The following is a 20,142-nucleotide window of genomic DNA, read 5'->3' as shown; positions in this document are numbered from 1 at the left end:
TCATGCAGTGTGTTGCAGGGTGGCTCTTGGGAGTCATCTTGTGACACTGCTGAAATTGGATTATTTCCAGTGGCCAAAATGGAATTCTCTCTAATGAGCTTTTCAGAACAATGGAGAGACTGCACAGATTCCTTACTGTTTGTAATATGCAGGTAGGAATATAATGGAAAATAGGATGACAGTGTTTATTCTGGACAGTCCATACTTAGGGTGCATTGTCATAAGTTAATTTTTCTTAGATCCATATGGATTTTACACAATTATATATTCTATCTTTGCTCTAAATAGAACCTTTAGGATGAAAATCAATAAACTGATTCATAAACCATAAAGTATTACTCCCTGTTGTGGTTTAGGAATAGTACTCTGCAATTTAATGCCCCCTCTGAGACTCTCCAGACCACAAGCCACTCACTCCTCACTGCTATCATGTTTTTATTAACTTGGCCTTAGGGAATGATTTCTGTAGGTGGCTGAAAAGAGTGGTAAATATTTGGGCTGCTTTCAATTAGAACCAAAAACCTGTTTAATATTGAGCTCATTGTTGCTGGGTGTTACTCTATCAAGAAATCAGACTTTGGTGTTATTACAGGTAATGACTCAACTGATGGTCCTCTATTTTGCTGTACTTAGTTCAGCACCTGCTCACCGTGTTTTTCATCTCTCTCTGCATTTGAGAACCCTGTCCTGGTAATGGAGTTCTTGCAGTGTTGTAGGTCACTTCCAAGAGAACCCTAAAATGGTAACATATTTAGACACATTACTGCATTGTCTTGTGCAGTGTGGTTTGGACTAAACCTTGGTGTGGATTCAGCACACCTGTTTTTAAATCAACTGTGTGGCTGAGGGTATCCTGAAGTCTTTGAACGTATTCTCTGAAATTCTGTATGATGCCACTTTAAATGTAAGTTTGGGAACTTTAAATGAAAGTGTGTGAAGTTTTCTTTTGCATAGTGCTATTTAACTAGAGGGATTCTGGATTAATTTAGCAGCCAGGTCTGTTCTTTCAGCCATAAGCCATGCTGTCAGGGAAACTTAATTACACTTTAAGTGGGATGCAAATGAGTTGTGACACTACATCATTTCACATGAAAGGTTCATTACTTACATTAACTGCACAATACTCTCTCCTAAGCATAGGACTCATTGCAATTTCTCTATTTTTTAACATGGTTACATCTGACTGTGGCTTTTACTTTTAATGTGTCTTTTCCTACTACGTGTCCTTACTTTAATTGTTTAAGCTTTAAGCTGTTGAATTTATTAAATGACTTGAACCTGAGTAGCATAGAAGATACTAAAATAAGGCCTTTAATGCCTTCCAAAACTCTCACTTTGAAATTATTTGTCCTCTTCTGGGTTTTCAAGTGTAGCATATACCTTGATATGACACATGCCCTTTAGTAGGGATGTACATTTCTTCCTTCTTTCTTAGAAAAATTAGAAGAAAATAGATGCCATTATTCTTAACAGTTCACTGTATTTGTCAAGTCACAGTAAATAATGATGATGGAATGAAATGTCTTTCTAATGACTCAAAATTATGGAACTTTGATTCATGGTTGGTCATTCTCAAGTGAGAAAACAAGATCTGGTGGTATGTCTTAAACTCCTAGACCAGTTCCATAGTTCCTTGGCAGGTTTCTGCCATCTACCAGTTGTTCCTATACTGGTTGGAAGAGTTGATGGGACAGCAGGTGGAAGGAGTCTTGAGTAGTCTTGGGGCTTATTCTATTGTCAATAAATTTTGTTTACAAATTCACACTAAACTAGATTCTAGTTAAACCCTTTGTTGCTGCTCAGTTAGGGTCAGGCAAGTCTCAGGTACTATCAACACTACACTGCTAATTTCATAATTTCCAATTCTTTCAGTGAACCCCATTCCATTTCACTGAATTTAGTTATTGTGAAAAATGCCAAGATAATACCCTTGAAGTTACCTGGCAAGCATGTTTGTTGCTAATTCCTGTGGGTTCCTGAGGAACATACTGCATCCCTGACTGTGGAGGGTAAACTCATGATTCTATATCAATGCTTATCAGGCTGTTGCCAAAAGCTGAGGTTCAGCTAAGCCTTTGGTAGCATCTCTCAAGCAGTAGGGTCACTATGAAATGCAGTGGGACTCTTCCATGAAATCAGTGGGCCTTTCCTCAGTCTTAGTTTCAGTATGACATTGGGGAAAGTGATACCTGAACAAGTTCTAATGAAAGATTTATTAGGTCTGCAGTCTACCTCAGTCCTAATTTTATGCACCTCTGAAGTATGGCTCATTAAGTGCACTGCTGCAGTTTTAGGAAGGGTATCCAAGTTCACAAATGCTTTTTGGCATGCTGCTGTGGCCCCAGCAACAAAATAACTTGCTTTTCCTTAGGGAGACTTTGGGTATCATCATGCATCTCTTAATTTCATCTCTTTCCCTCCTGTTAAATTAGAACAGAAAGGAGATCTTATTACCTTCCCACTAAGTTTGAAACTGTGGTTTTGTGAAACTTGTGAGAAGGATCACCCAAAATTCATGTGCTGCATTGTTTTAAAGTATAAATGCACCCATGGCTAATTTCTGGGCTGAAAGCTGGTTTATATATAATTATGTCCATACCAGCAACAAATTTTGATCTTGCTGCTGCTTTGAAAATTTGTCATTCCATGAGTATCCCTTTAGTTTTAAAAGGTAGAACACATTAGAAGATGAAAACAATACTTTCCTGAGGTATTTACTCTCTCAGGTTAGATGTTTGTGGATATTCCCACACCCAGCAAGAGGACAGGCTTAGCAGTCTTAAATTAAGCTGAGTGAATGGAGAGTATGATATTATGAACTCAGTACTTAAGACTTTGAACTTGTTCTTCACAAAAGTAACACATGATGCACCATGTGAATTATCCAGGCCAAGGAAAAATCTGAATCAAAAGCTGTGTTGAAATGTTCCATAGATTTTATTTGGATTTTATATGGGAGAATAGAGATCTGCAGCTGCAGTCAGCTGAGGTTCAGGGCTTGTGACACCAACTCCTTCCTGCAGTGCAATAAAACAGAGTTCATAGGGAATCACCAAACAAAAAACAAAATTGGATTTTTAGTTTATAGATAAGTTCTCACAACTGCACAATGTTTTGGTGTTTGTGGTGAACTGGAGTTTTGTAAGCTTCACTTTTTTTAGGCTGATGCATTTTTCAGAAATTTGAGAGCTTACTTAAATGACATGAAACTTCAGTTTCCTTTAATAACAGCCCTTAAGAGCTGACACATTCTGAAATACCAAAATTTGCATTTAGAAGCTTTTCAGAGATTACCTGTCTTTTTGCAGTGAAAAGGGAATTATGCATGATGGTTATTTACTTTTTGGTGTTGTCTAGAATCTTCTTATCTTTAAATAATAATCAACGAGTTTGAAACAACAATGCTGTTTACTATGCCTTCCCATTTCTGGGAGCAACCTGGCTTGAATGGCTGGTATGTAGCAGGCTGGACTAAAAAAGGGGTTGTACCAAGTCTGTAGTTTTCCCATGATGTAGGAAGGAAAAGAACAGAAAAGAATTAGGCAGAGGCATAAGGAGTAACTATGAAACCTGGGACTTTTGGGGAATATTTTTGCTTCCCCTTCTTCTCCCTTCCCATTAAAGCAGTTCAGTTCTTGAATTCTGTTTTGGAATAAATTTAGATTTTTTTTTTTTTTTTTTAATTACAGATCAGATTATTTAATTGTGATTAAGGTAGTAAAAATGCCTTACCAATATCTGTGAGAACAGAGCTATTTCAGACAGTGCACCTGGCCCACTGCACTAACAACACTTGGATGTAAAACATTTGCCCCATTACCAATTATTTCTGTGCAAATCATTAGAATTTCTGAACTACCATAGGATGATAATTGGAAAAAACTTCTGGAAAAAAATGTTGATAGTTTCAAAAATGACTGGGAAATAGGATGCAATAATATTGAATCTCTAAACTTGTTTCCTTATATTCAGCTAGATAGTATCCTAGAGGCCATCTGAAATGTTTTGGCTTGTTTTATATGCTAAACTGCAAAATATTGATAGAGAAGTATTCCAGTCTCGTTTGAGTTTGTGTAATCTTAAAGAGGGAAGAAGACACAAGTAGAACATCAACTATGAAAAATGAAATTCATGACTTGGAGAGCAGCTATAAAAATATTCCTAAGGAAGCACATATTGGGGAGAAAAGGGACTGTTCTAAAAGAACACTAACAAAAATGGGTATCTAGCACTGCTGTTCAAACATAGAATTGCACTGAATTAAAAATCCAGCCCAGTTCTCCAGTTGTGGAGAAGTGTAACACCTAAACAAGTTCTAGGGAATAAAAAACATGACAATAAATCACTTGCCATTGTAGGTAATAGAATTCTGGATAATTTTCTCTCAGCTAGAGTACAGGTTCTACAAAAACTTTTCTCAAACAGTGATCTTACAGGAATATTCAGCATTGCCTTTCATGGTTGCTGATGCCAGAATTCCAGGGAGTAAGGGATCCTCAGTACACTCTACCCTTCTTTTTCTGCCTGTTCCTGCTGTGTCTTGTGTCTGTTGCTTTTGCTGGGTGGGGTGAGTTGGCAGAAGTGGGTAATGACACTGAAATTTTAGCTTTTGCTGTACTGGCCTTTCTAAGTCACACTGGGTAGGCTGGGCATGAATAAAGGGGTGGCAAATGGGAAGAACCTGTTACTGATAAAGATCTTGAGACAAAAACACAGCAAGGAAATGATTACAATTATTTCAGGCACAGCAGTATATGAATTAGCCAATTTATTGTTTACAATGTGCTTTTTAGATTGAAATATTTTTCCTTTATCTGCAGTTGTTATAATTTCTGAAAAAGATGCTGTATTATTTAGTAGCAGTAATAAGAACATTGGAAAGACAATGAATTATGAACTAATGGAAAAATTACTTTCCTTGAAAAAATAAAATGACTGTAAATATTGTTCAAAGCCTTCTACTGCAAATATTATTCAAAGTGTTCTGACTAAAGGAAGTGTGGTAAATGAATAGCATCTCTTGTTTTGAATAGTAAGCTGTTAAAATCACAAATATTTACATTTCAATTGAAGCACTAGGGTACCTCAATGTCTTTACAACTAATTGTCTGTAACTGGAAATGCTATTTTAAAGTAGCCTTTATAACTATTACGTTTTCTGCTGTGAAACTGCACAGAAGGTGGGGAACGTTACAGATTAAAAGAAAATTGCAGGAGACAGTTGAGACTAGATATTGCCACCATTGTGTTGAGCTGTGTTTTATGCTAAATAAGTTTAAATAGGACTGTCTTGGGACTCTGATTTCAATGAGATTTAGCCTGAAATAGGAGTCACACTATGTCCACAGTGGTCACTAATTTAATTTTTTTCCTTTGTGGCTTATCTTGATCTGGATTTTTTTTTTTCCCCATGTTCTTTGACATAATGAATTTTATGCTGTATTCAGAGAATTTAGAGGCTCTGACCACCTTTTGCTGCAGTGATGTGAAATTATAAATTATACCCCTCTAGGTTTTTTTGGAGTTGCTGTATGAGCATTATTTATAAAGCAAGGCTAAGGAAGGATTAACTCCTCCTTTGAGCACAAAGCAATACTGTTTCCACTCAGCCTCGTGTGATGAGGACAAGGTTTAAAGTTGTCAGAAAATGGGACTAATTCTCCACACAGGAGACTGAAACTCTTATCTACATTAGCAGTGTAATTAGCAGTCCTGTCACAACAGCAGTGTAAACCATAAATAAATAAGAAAGTCGCATATTTGTATTTTACCAAATGAGACAAGGCTTACCTGAAAAAGAGGGTCCTGATGATGCTACATGGTAATGGAATGTATAAACTCTGTAAGGGCCAGATACTCCAGAGAGCCTGTTACCCTTTAATCAGGATGGCAAAAGCATCTTGATATCCTTAGAGAATGTAATTGTCTTTTGCTCTCTCAGCCATGGACACTCATCTCATGGTGTGCCCGTTTAGAGCAGTTCATTGAATCTGTCTTGTGAGGTCTCTGACAGTAGCCTCTCCCTCCTAGAGGTGTGAGTGGAAGCACAAGGAATCAATGAAGCTAACAAATAAACAGCATGTGGCTGATGTCAGTCAGAGTGTGCAGCTCATATTGATGGCTTCTGGTGAGGAATATAGACAGCAGGAGTCTGTCTGTGATCAACTTCTAATTGGGATTATGTTTACATGGGAAACCATAGCAAGTTTACAGTAGTGAGGAAAAAAAGTGATCCAGCTTGCTGCTGTGAGAAAAAATGACAAAGTATTGTAGCAGAAATGGAGTTAATAATGTGTTCTAGAAACCTGTTTTAAAACTCCACAGGCTATATGAGCCTTTTATATCTGTTCTATATAAGAAAAAAGTTGATGTGAGTAACAGAAAATTGTCTGTTCTTGGGAAATGTGTTTATTTAATATTTTCGTTTTAATTTCTGCCTTTTCTCGATTTGCAGGCTATTTTTAGTGTAAATTCTAACTTAGCATGTAAAAGGCAAACAAAAAAGCCAGAGGAAAATGATCCCCAAACCCCCTTCTTTTAACATGAATGAAATTTCATTTAGCAGACACACCCTTTTCCCAATGTGCCATATTAATGAGGTGCTAATATGCTGTGAATTAGCACGGATTTTCCTTTTGAGTAAAATAAATAAATGTTAAATTTTAGTATCTTCAAAGTGTTAGTCTTTTAAAAGAGATTTTCAGGAAATGATCATGTTAGTTCAAGGTCCCAGAGCAGTATTTCAGTGTAGGCCACTGTGGATTGATTTTCCAGACAGCTGAGTTCTTACTCTGAGTGCAGTTCTTTTATTTTTTTTTTTTTTTTTGGTAATTTCTGTGGTAGTTCTGAAATATTCTGTAATATTGATATAGAATGGTCTGTTTTCTGGATTGAGGGTCAAATTTCATCAGGTTATAGGCAAAGATGCCACTGAATTTTTAATATTTTCTTCCTCTCACACTGCTCTCCTCTACTGTAAAGGAATATTGCATTTGCTGTGTACAAATTAATAACTACTTCAAATTCTGGTCACATTGGTAAGCAATGACCAGAATTCTATCTAAAATGGAGGAAAAGCCATTGAGCCTTTTGATTTCTAAAAGGTAGGTGTAGGTCAGCATTGTAAACTCAGTGAGAACCTATTCTAAGCATTTTTTGGCTCTGATGAATTTGTAATGATGGGTACAGGAAATCCATGGAAATATTAAATACTCTTTCTGGTAGGATTATTGCAAAGCAATTTTAGAAGAGCCAAGTGAACACATGCCTCCTCTTAAGCAACAGAAATCTTTATTTAATAAATGTAAGACTAAAGTAAAAGTGGAGACAGCTTACCCTAAATACATAATTTTTAATGATGCTTGGCATAGTGCTTGAGCTGCTCCATGGAAATGTTTGTTTCCATTGCAGCTTGCCATCTCCACCTGCTTTGGCAAGAGCCAGGCAAAATGTGGTTTGTGCTGGTAAGGTAAACTCTGCAAAAGTCTAATGAATTACAGACTCTGCTTGAGTGTCACTGAACTTGTAGCTTTCTATGGTGTAAAGTACCTGTGCTTATCTTCTCTGCAGAGAAAGAATGTGGCAATGTCTAATCCAGTGAGTGGCACAGCCCAAATCTGTACAGGTGTGTGATATTTTAATTTCCCCCTTGTTACCTTTAATCAGGCACAGAAAAACCTGAATGCAGATGTTAGAGAGTGGAATTCATCCTATATTTTTCAGATAGGAAGGTTCTTGCTAATAATGAAAGCCCAAGTAGGATATGACCTAGCTTTCACTGAATCTTGTTTTTAAATAAAAATTAATTCATCACTTTGAGCTTTCCTTCAGGGTCTTCCTGAATCCCAAAATCTTCTTTTAGAGGATACTAAAAGATAAAGTAGATGTTATTTCTGGAACCAGTCCATACCATTAGCCTAAGCAACTTCTGAATCCTTTTGCATTGCTTATATCAAGCAGATATTACTAATTGTATAGTGTCTTAAAAGAATTTCCTCTAGTCTAATGTTAGTCTTAATTTTAGGACAAATTTTCCACAGTCCATTGTGTACTGCTTTGCTCTGTGACACCTCATTATGGCTTTTGGAAGAATGAATTTATTGATGATGCCTGATATTCCATCCACTTGAACCTGATCCTTTCATTAATAAAAGAGGAGAAAGACAGGGCTACTGTCTTCTCATTGTAGAGGATTTTGAGCCTTGTTAAAATTGCAATTATTGCCTCTTTCTAAGGAGGGTAGGAGTGTGCCTTGAATGACCTAACACAGCTATAAAAAAGGAAAAATTAAAAAAAAGAAAAAAACCAAAAACCCAACCTTATAAAATACTTCCAGCTAAAAATATACTATTTTTTTCTTGTCCTGGAATTAGAGGCAATAATAATCACAAAAGACTCTGCAATGAGTGTATGACATAAATTTATTTTTATAGGGTTTCCTCTGTAATTGATCAAGATGCTAAACAGGCTATTATTTTAAAGCACCATTTTACTTTTCTAATGAAGAAGTATCTGTAAACTCTGCTAACACTCATACTTGTGAATGGAATCTGCAAACAGATTTTTAGTGGTTTCCTTTTTAAATGAATCCAAACTCATGCTTACAATTTGAAATATTGCACCTCAGTGCAAAATAACTTCAGTGCAAAATAAACTTCCAGGCTAAAATCCAGTGTATCCTGGAGGTGGCAGCAAAGTACACGCAAGGGAAGTAAGGAGGCCACTGATGCATAAACTAGTGAAAGATTGATGATGCTCTGCAGCTCTGCTGATGACTTTGACTAACTTCATCAGCCTCTTCCAGCTTCAAATGACAGTGCAGGTAAATAGGGGGTTGATGTATTTATCTATTATTTTTTAAATTATATTGGGTTTACTCCAAGTCCACTGAATTCCCACTTCAGCATATCCATTTTTAGCAGAAGATGGAAGTTTGCATATTTTTCCCTTTCTTTTCCAGTATCATTACGAGCAACTAAGACAAAAAGCCCTTTTGATTAAAATTTTTCGGTTTTGTGTGCCAATCTGGCACTGCTCAAAAACCTATATTCACTAGTCTGCCTGCTTTTTTTTTTTTTTTTTATTTTTCTTATTTTTTAAAGAGCTTTCCTTAATCTGGAAATATAGGTATTTCAATCCCTCCTGGTTTTTTGTGCCTTCAGCATTCATAATGGTGTGATTAACTGGCAAGGTGATTCATACTCTAATAATGGATTGCAAAGGACATGGTATTAGACGTCCTGCGAGGCCTCTTTACTCCAAAGCATACACACAATAATGCCCCAGAGCCATGAGTTATGGCTGCTGCAGCTGCAATAACAAGAACTCTGAGTGCTGGGCAGAAGCAATATTAAAATGAAAAGCAGAAAAGCCGTGGCTGCCAAATTGCAGCTGTTGGTTTCAATGTTAAACTAGTTTGTCAAAGTGCTGTTTTGTGGAATTGATAAAAGCCACGGCCAGAAAGTTCTACAGGGTAGCAGCCCAAAGCTGGAAAGTTCATTTTAGATCTGTCTAAATGTTTAAGGTTTGTTTTTTTTTTTTTTTTTGTAAAAAATATAGTGTAACTTTTTGCAAATGCACAGCTGTCTTTTTTTTTTTTTTTTTTTTTTTTTTTCTTTGGCTTACAAAAAAGGCCTGGCAGCATGGAGCTGTTTATTCATAGACACAACACAGAGATGGAGCAACTTCTTAGTTCCCACTTCATCTGTGTGTCTAAATTCCAGCTTGTGTGATAGGCTTCATTGGATCAGAAGATGTGATGTACAGGAGAAGTCTGATGGTGGGTCTCTGTGAAACAATCAGCACACTAAAACTTTGTATTAAAGTGCTTACTGGGAGAAGGGAAGAGGGATGCATCTACCTAACATGAAAAAACAAGTTTTGAGGTCTTGCTTCCCTCCTTTGGTTTCAGTGATGAGAATGCTGGAATAATACCTTCATGGAAGCAGTGAGTGGAGCAGCACAGGTGTGTGTGACAGGGAAAGGGGTGTGCCCTATAACTGTGACCTTCCTTTGGTACCATGAGGAAAACTGTGGGATACATAGATATGGATTCTGGGGATGTGTGACATTTCATCCTCAGCTGTGTTTCACATGCAGGTTTTAGGATTTTTCACTTCTTGTTTTCTGTTTAACTTCTGTGTCTAAACATTTAACTTAAATTGGATGGCTAGATACTCAAAATAATTGGGAAAACAAATCCTAAATGAAGTTACAGGAAAGCAGCAAAAATGGACAAGATGTTTACTGAAAACAAAAATATTTCCTCATTCCTAGAATGCTGCTGAGGTAGCTGTGGAATGATACAATTAACTAAGTTATACTTCTTGTTGAGAAAGATATTAAATGTAATTGAAAAATAACTGAGAGGCATTTGAGACTTTGCTCTTTTGCAGTTTGGAGCAAAATCAGATTTTGAGTTGTAGAAGAAGTCCATAAGCATAATTCACTGATCTGAGAGGGTGATAAAAGACCTTTTACTTTCTTTTTTCTAGGATAAATTGCACTCAAACATACAGGAATGTCCTTTTCTAGTTTGAGAGTAAATGGATTTGTATAATAAACATTTCTGTAACATTCAGCTACTTTATCCCAGACAGCTTAATTAGGGCTGTGCAGTAAAATACAGCTTCTGTGCACTTTGTGAGCACTTAATGTGACTGAATGCCTGTTAGCAAAGAAATCTCATACAAAATAGGTCCTGTCAAGTGTTTAAGGAAATTGAATTGCCATATATTTAACTCATAGATCTGGAAAGTAAGAGATTTCTGGATGCTTAGTAATTTAATTATTTTGTCTTATTTGACTTCTCCCATTAGAGCCTCCTTTATTCATTATTTTTAATATATTAAAAGCCATGCAGAAGGGGATGGAAGTTACTCACCCAAGCTGACAAAAATATAAAATTAGGCTTGACACAATTTTTTAACTTCAATAGTTATCCATAAAACCCAGTCTCTCAGGTAGGTGATGTGTTAATGCTTATCAGCCACGTTTTTGAAAAAGAGCCCATTTTCCTTCATAAAGCTTTTGAAAGAGTGTTCTGACCATAGAGAAAAATACTCTGTTACCTTTATATAGCATTTTATCTTTAGCAGGATGTAAATATCTGTAGTATAGTTATACTTAATCATAACACAGTCTTTATTTTTTTCTCTAAAACACTCTAGCTGTTGATGTACAATTAGGCCAGGAATTACTGTTTTGCTGTAGCCACCACTCCACAAATGTAGGTTGAGGTTTGCTTGTATTGATGTATTAGAATGTTTGCTTTGGTCAGAGACACTCTCTGAGATGCCTTCCTCATCTTCAGTTATCTGACAAAAAGCATCTCTTCCATTTATTCAGTGGTGAACAGATAGGTGGCTGCAATTCTCTATTGTGACATTTCTTGTGGAATGGGATGGAGTGCCCTCTGGAGAAGGGTGTTTCTCCATACTGGTTCCAAGGACTGCATAGAAGTCTTGCTTAGCCACTTGATCTAACTTCTGGCAGTCCAAGTGAGAGAATCAGTCCTCTCTTTTTACTTTTCACCATGAAAACCTCAAAGTTTGATGTGGAAAAATCCAGATCATGCTGAAGAGATGCTTTCAGGCATAACCAAGCATTTGGCCCCTCATTTATAAAGTGTTTCAGAACAGGAGTCAGATTGACCCTTTAAAATAAAGTAAACTATACCATACTACCAATCCGAGGAAGAGTGCATTGCCTAGTTCAGTTATTTCCCTGGTGGAGATCAAGATGAAATTCATAATTTGGTACCAATTGCATGGCAGAAAATGGGGTGAATTTTTGTGTCACCTGGTTCAGTTAAATAGATATTTAATTCTGAAGAAAGGTTTGGGCAGGCAGGCTATTGTTATTATTTTAGATGAGATTTCTTCCAAACATTTTGAATACTAAAAACGAAATGCTGTTTTGCAGTATCCTTATCACCGAGTATGGTGATGGTTTGCCATCAGGAAACCACATAGCTAAAGAGATGAGATCTGTTATCTTATCTGTAAATCTTCCATAGATTTACACCAGTGAAAGTAAGAAACAAGAGAACTCATTTTAGTAAGGAATCAAAGAGCCATCTGCAGGCAGCCCTAGCTCTTACGTGCTGGGAGCTGTGTCTAACATGAGATGGATGCTCAGCAAGTGCTGATGATAGTTCATGCTAGGACAGTTTGAGCACACCAGATCTGTCTTGTCACGGTGAGAAATTGCTGTTGGCTCTAGGGCAGAAGGCAGATAGGAAAATCAAAGTTGGAGATGCTGTTTCAAACCAGTAGCTCTTTCAAGTGTGTTTGCAATTTACATTTTCTCTTTCACAAACAATGGGAATACAGAGAATATTTTGGCAAATATAATTTTTTAGAAGGAAGGTCAAGTGATTATGAATGCACTTATAATTTTTCTTTTACTGCACAGCAGGGAAACCATCAGCAATTCTGAGTGCAAGTAAATATTGAAATGCTGCAATTTGCTTTTGAAGAACCAGTCAAATATTTACTGTTGTACGTAGTGCCTGGTTTTCCATTACTTGCTTCATTTATTGAATGCCTCAATTATACATTGAGGAAGGTGATTTTGTGTTACAGTAAGCAGTTTAAACCTTGTACTGCTACAAGTAGTAGTTGAAGTTTTAAAGAAAGGGATTTTAAAACAGGATCAAATAAGCTAGCCTGCTGTCTGATGGTTCTGCTCTTTTGCTAATGGAGCCTGGTTGATTTGCAATAATTATTCTGTTTCCTTACAAGGGTGTGAACACACCACCACTTTTTCTTCTTAATGACTCCACTTCACTATGAACATCAAGTGGCATTAATGATTGTAATGATTTTATTACAGTTAACTACCTTTGATCTTGTTCAGCATGTTCCTGAATAAACACTTGGGCAAAGTCATTCCACTTTTTCCATGCAAGTGCTATGGGTAAAAGTTTTAAGGGAAATCAAGGGGAGCTTTTTACTGCTGAGCCTTTATATCCAGATACAGGTATTTAAATGAAGTTAGGAATAATTGTGTAATAGAACAATTTTGTAACTGAAAATGTGGTTGGGATAAACAGTTGTTGGCTGTCGTACAGTTGATAGCTCTTTTACCTGCAAATGGTCACAATTAGCTGGGTAAGGTTCTTATATTTGATCTCCTGATATGTTTGATGCTGAGAGAGAAATGTGTGTAGACATATTATTTTTGTCTACTGGAGCAGCATTTGACAGTCATGAGGAACTTAGACCTTCCTGCTACTTAAGTTTCAGCCCTAGGCTGATATGCCCAACATGAGAACATTATTTTGTCAGCATCTCTCTGTAGTCCCTCAGAGGAGGTGAGCACACTCCAAAGTTCATTCATGCCTTTGAAAACCTGAATTGCTTTCTGCCAGTGATCTCTAAGGATTACAGAGGGACCTTATGGTTACTGAACACCTAACTTTGCTGCATGGTTGAGTGTGTTTAATCTCAACCTTAACTCTGTAGGATTTGCACAGAGTGGTAGTCTTCTCTCTAAATGTAACCTGAGAATCTCTGGAAATGCATAGTGTTTCCCAGAGCTTGATGAAGATGCTAGCAGAATTTGCAAAGTAGTTTTAATTTGAGACCTAATTGTGTGGTTAATCGAGTAAAGGCTCCAAACCATTCTAGTAAAGACTCAATACCCTGAAGCATTTCCTGGAAGCCATTGTGGATCTTGCAGTTGAGGTAGTGTACATTCCTTGGAGAAGCTATAAAAGGAACTGACTTCTTAGAGTCTCAGAATGTAATAATGGCATTGCTTCTTTTATTTATAAATTTATGAATATAAACTGATACACAGGTCATTGAAAGGGAAAGAGTCTCTAATTTCTCTAATAGGATTCAGCTTGTAGAGAGCTAGTCCCAGAATGAGAACAATGAAGAAATAAAATTTCACAATTGAAGCAGATAATAATGTGGCAATAGAAAGGGCGTTTCTTGAGGAGGAAAGTCAAGTTACACAGATTTGGTCTATTAATAAAGGAGTGAGAGGAGTATTCAGTGCAGATATTCCTTTTCTGTGCTTACAGTGTATTTCTTAAGGTGTATTCTAAACGTTTACTCCTTAGAATTCTAAGGAATTCTAAAATTCACACTACAAAAAAGCTTAAACCCCAAGCACCAAGCATTGTGCCTTCCTAACAACATTCCCTGTTGACCCTGCAGATTTCTTGGCAGGAAGCTAATGGAGAACTAAAGCTGCATTTGGAATAGCACTGACTGCCCTCACTTGCCCTCCTTTCTTGGAAAACCATGCCAGTGGGGGCTGAGGGATGAGGGAGAGCACTGGGAGACTGAGTTGCTTCTGTGCCAACTGCTTTATGCCACAAGGGCAGAGTTCCTGTTCATAATTCAAGCCCTGCTAAGGTGGCTGCTGGAGCATAAACCCTTCTGTAGCTTTCACAGAGCCTAGTCACAATGGTTTTGCATATAACTGATTTCTCTGATGTTTTTCAAAAGGCAGTGTTCAAGTAAACACACTCATTCTGTGGAAACAAGTAGAACAGCCAGGGAGAGAGTTTTCTGTAAATATGTATGAAGATAGTGCTGCTTGATAATACCAGATAACTGATAATTTTGCACATAATCAGTGCTGTCACAGAGCTAAAAAAAGCCCTTCAGAAATTAGATGAGCAACTGCTTAATTATATCAGGAAATATTGTTGAAATATGAGTGGCAAAGGAGGCTGTGATTTTAAAGAGAATGTTCTATTAGACCACTTATGTAGATGCATTGGAAACCTAACCATCCAGATGGAGCTGTGTCACTCACAATTGTGTGTTAAGAAACTTGATTTTGAAAGCAAACTGCTCTGTTTAAATTAACAATCTTTCCTTAAATGTAATTGTTGAGAAGGAGAGCTTGAGATTGCTGAAAGAATGACTGGCAAGGGTCTCAGCAAAAAAAGGGATTTAATATTAAGTGACAGCACGAAAAGGTTTGTTGGCAATGTTCACTCTGCTACTTACTAGAGGGTCAAGGCACACTGAGGGGAAAAAGCAAGAAATAAAATCCAGTCAGACAATCCAAGCAGCAATAAACAGAAAACTATCTGTGTGTGTGTGTGTTTAGGTGCATGTGACAAAAGTAGAGAAAAGGCAAGGATAAAAGGGTATATGGCCTCTCACCAGGCTTAACAGCACTCAGCAATACTTAAATTGTAATTTAAAATTTAATAGATAATTTAATAGTTTAAAAATAACTAATAAATTTACTTAAAAGCATTTGGCTCAGCTTATAACTTAAGCTAAACTTACAGGCCTAACTTCTTTAGATATCTAAGAGAGCAGTATTTCTTCCATGTTTGCCACAGCAAATGCACAAGTGTGTGCACATAGAGTCACTACCAGGTACCTGTGATGCACCACCACAATAACATGCATGATTTACAAACCTTTGGAATGCATAGTGTTTTAAAGTGCTTGAAGTGTCTTTATAAAAAGTTGTGTTAATGAAAAATAAGTTTCCTAGATTTCAGACATAAAAATATCTCATGTGCCAGTCACCTCCAGGATTTTTTTTTACATTTTTCTTTAGGAGAGCTACCAGCATGTGTAAGTGTGTGTGTTTCCAAGGCTATAGCATCTTAGAGCACAGATTGGAAAGGACCTCAAAGGAAGGTCTGTCTAAAGCACCTTCTTCCCTTCCTAAATGAGAGCTGGATTCAAGGTAATGCTTTTCTGACTCATGGTGTTATAATTATGCAGATTATTTACGGCAGTAGGTAATTTATAGTTCTTACATGAAACATGAACTTCATTTTTTTAGTTACTGAGGAACACTTAAGTTCATAAAGAAGCAAAGATTTTTTTTTTTTTTTTTCCCCCAAAAGCATTTATTTCTTTTCTGAACTGGATGAGCCTGTTCTCTTGACATCACTCAAGCTGACTTGAAATAGAATATTGAAAACAAAACCTCCAGGATTCCATGTGCCAGGATTAAAGGCAAAACAAATAATGCATAGTGCAATCAATATTAGAAGGAAGTGTTTCTCTTGAGACTGGGCCAACAGCAGACAGATAGAGTTCAATGTACAGAAATCTAATCTTATTAAGAGTAGAAGAAACTAAATAATCTGGGGAATACCTGCTAAGTGGAACAGTCATTCAGCACACTGATCAAGAAAAAGGCTTAGGGATTATTGTGGAAAAAAGGTTGAAAACATGATCTTATTGAACTCAGTTTCAGTAAAATAGACAAATTGTATATTAGGTTGTATCAGAAAAAGAAGAAACCAGAAGATCAAGGAAGGTTACTGTGACCACTTAATAATCTACCAATGTTGCTGAACACTTTTATTATAAAACATCCTTGTGACAGTGAAATATATGTAATAAGGTGGCCGAGCAGGTTGTTGAACCCTCCTTTGGTAAGTCTGTCAGTTTAATTTGTTTTGTCATCCAAACTGGGGATTTGTTCTTCAAGTGATTTGTGCTTCAGGAAAGTACATTAGGCTTGTTGCTGTTTTCCACCCATAGCTGTATGAATAAGGATTTAATTACGTTGTTGATTTTAATTTCTAATTGTTAAATTGTTCTGCATTTTAATCTTGATGCCAAATTAGGTGTACCCTGAAAGTGTAATTTCAGTGTTTTACCATGAATGAGTCTGGTTAATTGGTCCTACCTGGTCACTTGTGCTTAGTTCCACTTCTGGAAAATCTCTGCAGGATAATAGTTGCAGAGGAGATGAATGCTGTAAACTGCATTACTCCTCTGTCAATGTGTAGTAGGTAAGAGATACAGAAAAACACCTAATTCTATTTCTCTGTTATGCAGTTGCATTAGATGTTTGAAAAAATACATGCATGGTACATTTCTTCACTTATTTCAGGCTGGCAGCTCTTACAATATTAGATGTTGAGCACACCCTGTTTTGTCCTTGTCTCTATTTGACATTCTGTGATATGGCTCTAGAAGCATTCAGAAATGAATAAATGAATATATTATTATTATTTTGATACAGATAGTGTCAGTCTTAAGGAAAGAGGAAACAAGTCAAACAGAACAATTTACAAATAGGCAAGGAAAAAACCAAACAAAAACTCCCTGAAGTTCCCAAATAGTGTCTGGGCTGACCCCCAGTAGAGGATACTCAGCAAGACCTTGCATTCTATCTTCATTTCACTGCTGTTGCCAGTGCCATTCTGCAGAGCCAAACTGGCTTTCAAACAAATTGCAAAACATCACAAATGGATTTCTGACTCAGGGAGGTTTGTGCAGATGTCGCCAGAGGATGTTCTGTGAAGGAAATTAATTACAGGTGTTTAATTTCCCATCTTCTCTTCTCATGAACAGCTTTGCATTATGGCCTTTGCATTATTGTCATATGGCAAACTTGGTGCTTCCCCATGGCTTTGGAACAGCACCTGCTCCTGTATCAGTCATTAGCAAATGTGAAACTCAGCAGACAGCAGAGGTAAGGCATTTTAGCTTTGTAGCATATTTTTGCATCTTTGAGGGAGATTACAATAATGTGTTCTCTTTCACCTATTCAGGCAAGATATTGCCTGAGTGAGGGGGAAAAAAAAGCAAATTGAAAAAATAGACATTGAGGGAGCAGTGATTGCTGTAGTATTTATGCATGGAAGAAACTTTTTATCTCTGTCTTATACCCAGGAAATTCTGAATTATGCAAGAGAAACTTCAACTGTGGGAACATTGCCTTAGCCCAGATTGAATCCAGAGTTTTCTGAAATGATGTTATGGGCGATGCAGGCCAATATACAATACAGTTAAAGCTCATTCTGTTCCTTCCATCCTCAAAAATAACATTTTTTCAAGGGGCTGATTCTATTCTAGGAAAATACTGGCAAACTAATGCAATCAGGACATTACTGTTGTTTTTGTAACACCAGGAATTGTATTGTCCCTTATAGACAAAAGAGGAAAAATGGTAATGTTCCTTCCTTGAGGAATTGAGTACTGATAAATATGAAGCAGAATACAAGTTACTGAAAGAGGATAAAATGTTGAGGGTTTATGTGCAGAGGCCTGCAGGCAGCCTGGAATGGAGGGACAGAAAGAAAGATGTTTTCCCAAAGGGCTCAGAGGGATGATTGCAATCAGTCACTCAGAGATTTCCTGCTGTTTTTGGCCTGACTGTGGGGTTGAGGGCAGAACTTAGGATGGGAGAGGATTGACCAGCCCACCCTGTGTCTGTCCATTCTAATACAGGGGTAGCTTTTTGCCATTTGAAAAGCCTGGCATGTATTTTTTAAATAAGATTTGTGTTCCTCTTTCAGAGCTCCTGGCACTTCCAGTCTCAGGAAGAGTAGCCACAGCTGCCCCAGCTCCCTGACCCTGACCACATCTGCCTTTTGCCACTGTTCAGGGCATCCTGCTGCCTCCTTTCAGTGGCAAAGCCCTCAATATTTCCTTCTGCTGAACTCAGAGCCCTGCAAGGACAGTACAACAAGGAGCAGGTAAAAGCAGGCATGCTAAGAAGTAATGTTTAGATTCCAAACAATGAGGGAGGATATTCCTAAGGAAATTCCTAAGGAGGAATAGGGAATGGAAATGTAAGGATTAGAGAAGGCAAAAGGGATGGTACAGAGACATGTTTTATCCTGGGGTGCCTCTGGGATGGAGATTAGGTACATACTTTTAATAGACACAGCCTCTGACTGCACCCTTATTTCCTTGTAATGTTTTATTCAAAGCCATGTTTTCAGGACTTATCCTCTTGAATCCCAGTGACTGTGCTTGGGGTGAAGAAAAAGCTTCTGTGTTTTCCATATTTCACAAGGAAAGTACTGTCTTTTTAGATATTGTTTGGAAGACTTGAGAAACTGCAGAGGCTGGGGGAGCATGGAAATAGAGAAGATGGGCTTTGCCCTTTTAAAGTGCATCCAATGCCTTTTTTTTTTTTTTTTTTTATTGAGTCTCATAGAAAAAGTGGAAATCTCATACTCCATATACCTCCCACTGCTACTAGAATCTGTTTTTTACTGAGCTACATGAGAATGGGGTCATGCCATACTGTGTTTAAGAAACTAGGATGTTATTTTGAGAAAATTCTTCCTGACTCCCTCCTAGGATTCATTTTACATAGTGATAGATGGAATTGACACGTCCCTATAAATACTGTCTCTTACTGAGACACAAAAAAATCTGGTAATACTCCAAATTTATTTTCCTTTAGTGCTGAGTTCCACTGGTTACTCCTGAAACTTCACAATTTTACTTCTCATGTCCCGTGTGGATTTGCTTAAGTTAATGTTTTGGTTTTTTTTTTTTTTTTTTTTTTTTTTTTTTGGTTTTTTTTTTTTCCCCTGGATGATTTTCATTCATAATCTTAACCAACACTCCTAATGTCTGCAGTGCATGGCAAGTATGTACTTCTTGCAGCAGAATTAGAAGTTATCCTTTAGCATAAAATATCCATTAGTCAAAGGCAATTGTATATAATGCTTTTTTTTTGGTACCAAGTTATAGCAGGCCCTTGACACTTATTAGTTGTTAATGTGATTTAGGAGAGTAGTACCATCCATTTTCAAAATCATTCCTTATTTTAATTTTTTTTTACTAGGGTAATTCAGTTTTTGAAAAATCCTTGAGTGTCTGATTGCATATGTTTTAAGCTCTTTTTCTGTGTGGAGCGTTTTAGATTCTCTAGCAGAGCATGCAATGAATAAAAAAGGCAGTGACTTGTTATGTATTATTATATTATAAGCAGAGGCTTAGAAACTATCCTCAACATTATTTAAAACCATATAATAATGTCATTGTAATCTTTGGTGCTATCAAAGAACTTACTATGGGAATAGATTTCCCCTGGATTTTTTAGCAGAGGAAAATGGAGAGAGAGGGACTTCAATAAGATTTGGGTCCTAAAATTCTGATTCTTCTTCTAGGCCAACCTGAAAATTATGTGCATTATTGCATTGGATTTTATGATGTCATTTGCCATTGTCATGTTTGTGAGATTTTTTTTCTCAAGATAACAGATGCTATTTACAATTTTTGGACAGAAGCTAAGGTACGTGCCCTTTTTTAGTTGAAAAATAAAATTGCAGGTAGAGCCTAGGACTGATTTTAAACATAAATTATTCTTTTTTCTGCTTCTGATTGTATGTTCACATATTGTGTTTCCTCTAGCATGTATTTTTTTGGCCCTTGTAGACTCACCTTGTAGTGG

The 20,142-nt window shown here is 37.0% G+C and overlaps 1 protein-coding gene across 1 annotated transcript in view; it reads right to left on the bottom strand.

The window, feature by feature from the left end:
• The window catches only part of LOC306802683 (uncharacterized protein), a gene marked incomplete at both ends in the record, with an annotated part of 70,020 nt that overhangs the window by 8,325 nt on the left and 41,553 nt on the right, over positions 1-20,142 (bottom strand). The gene's annotated exons all lie outside the window — the stretch shown is intronic.

This window comes from Erithacus rubecula, assembly GCF_903797595.1.
Source record: "Erithacus rubecula genome assembly, chromosome: 5".
Taxonomy (NCBI): Eukaryota; Metazoa; Chordata; class Aves; order Passeriformes; family Muscicapidae; genus Erithacus; species Erithacus rubecula.
Note: the sequence above shows the minus strand (reverse complement) of the source record. Positions and strands in the feature narration are given on the sequence as shown.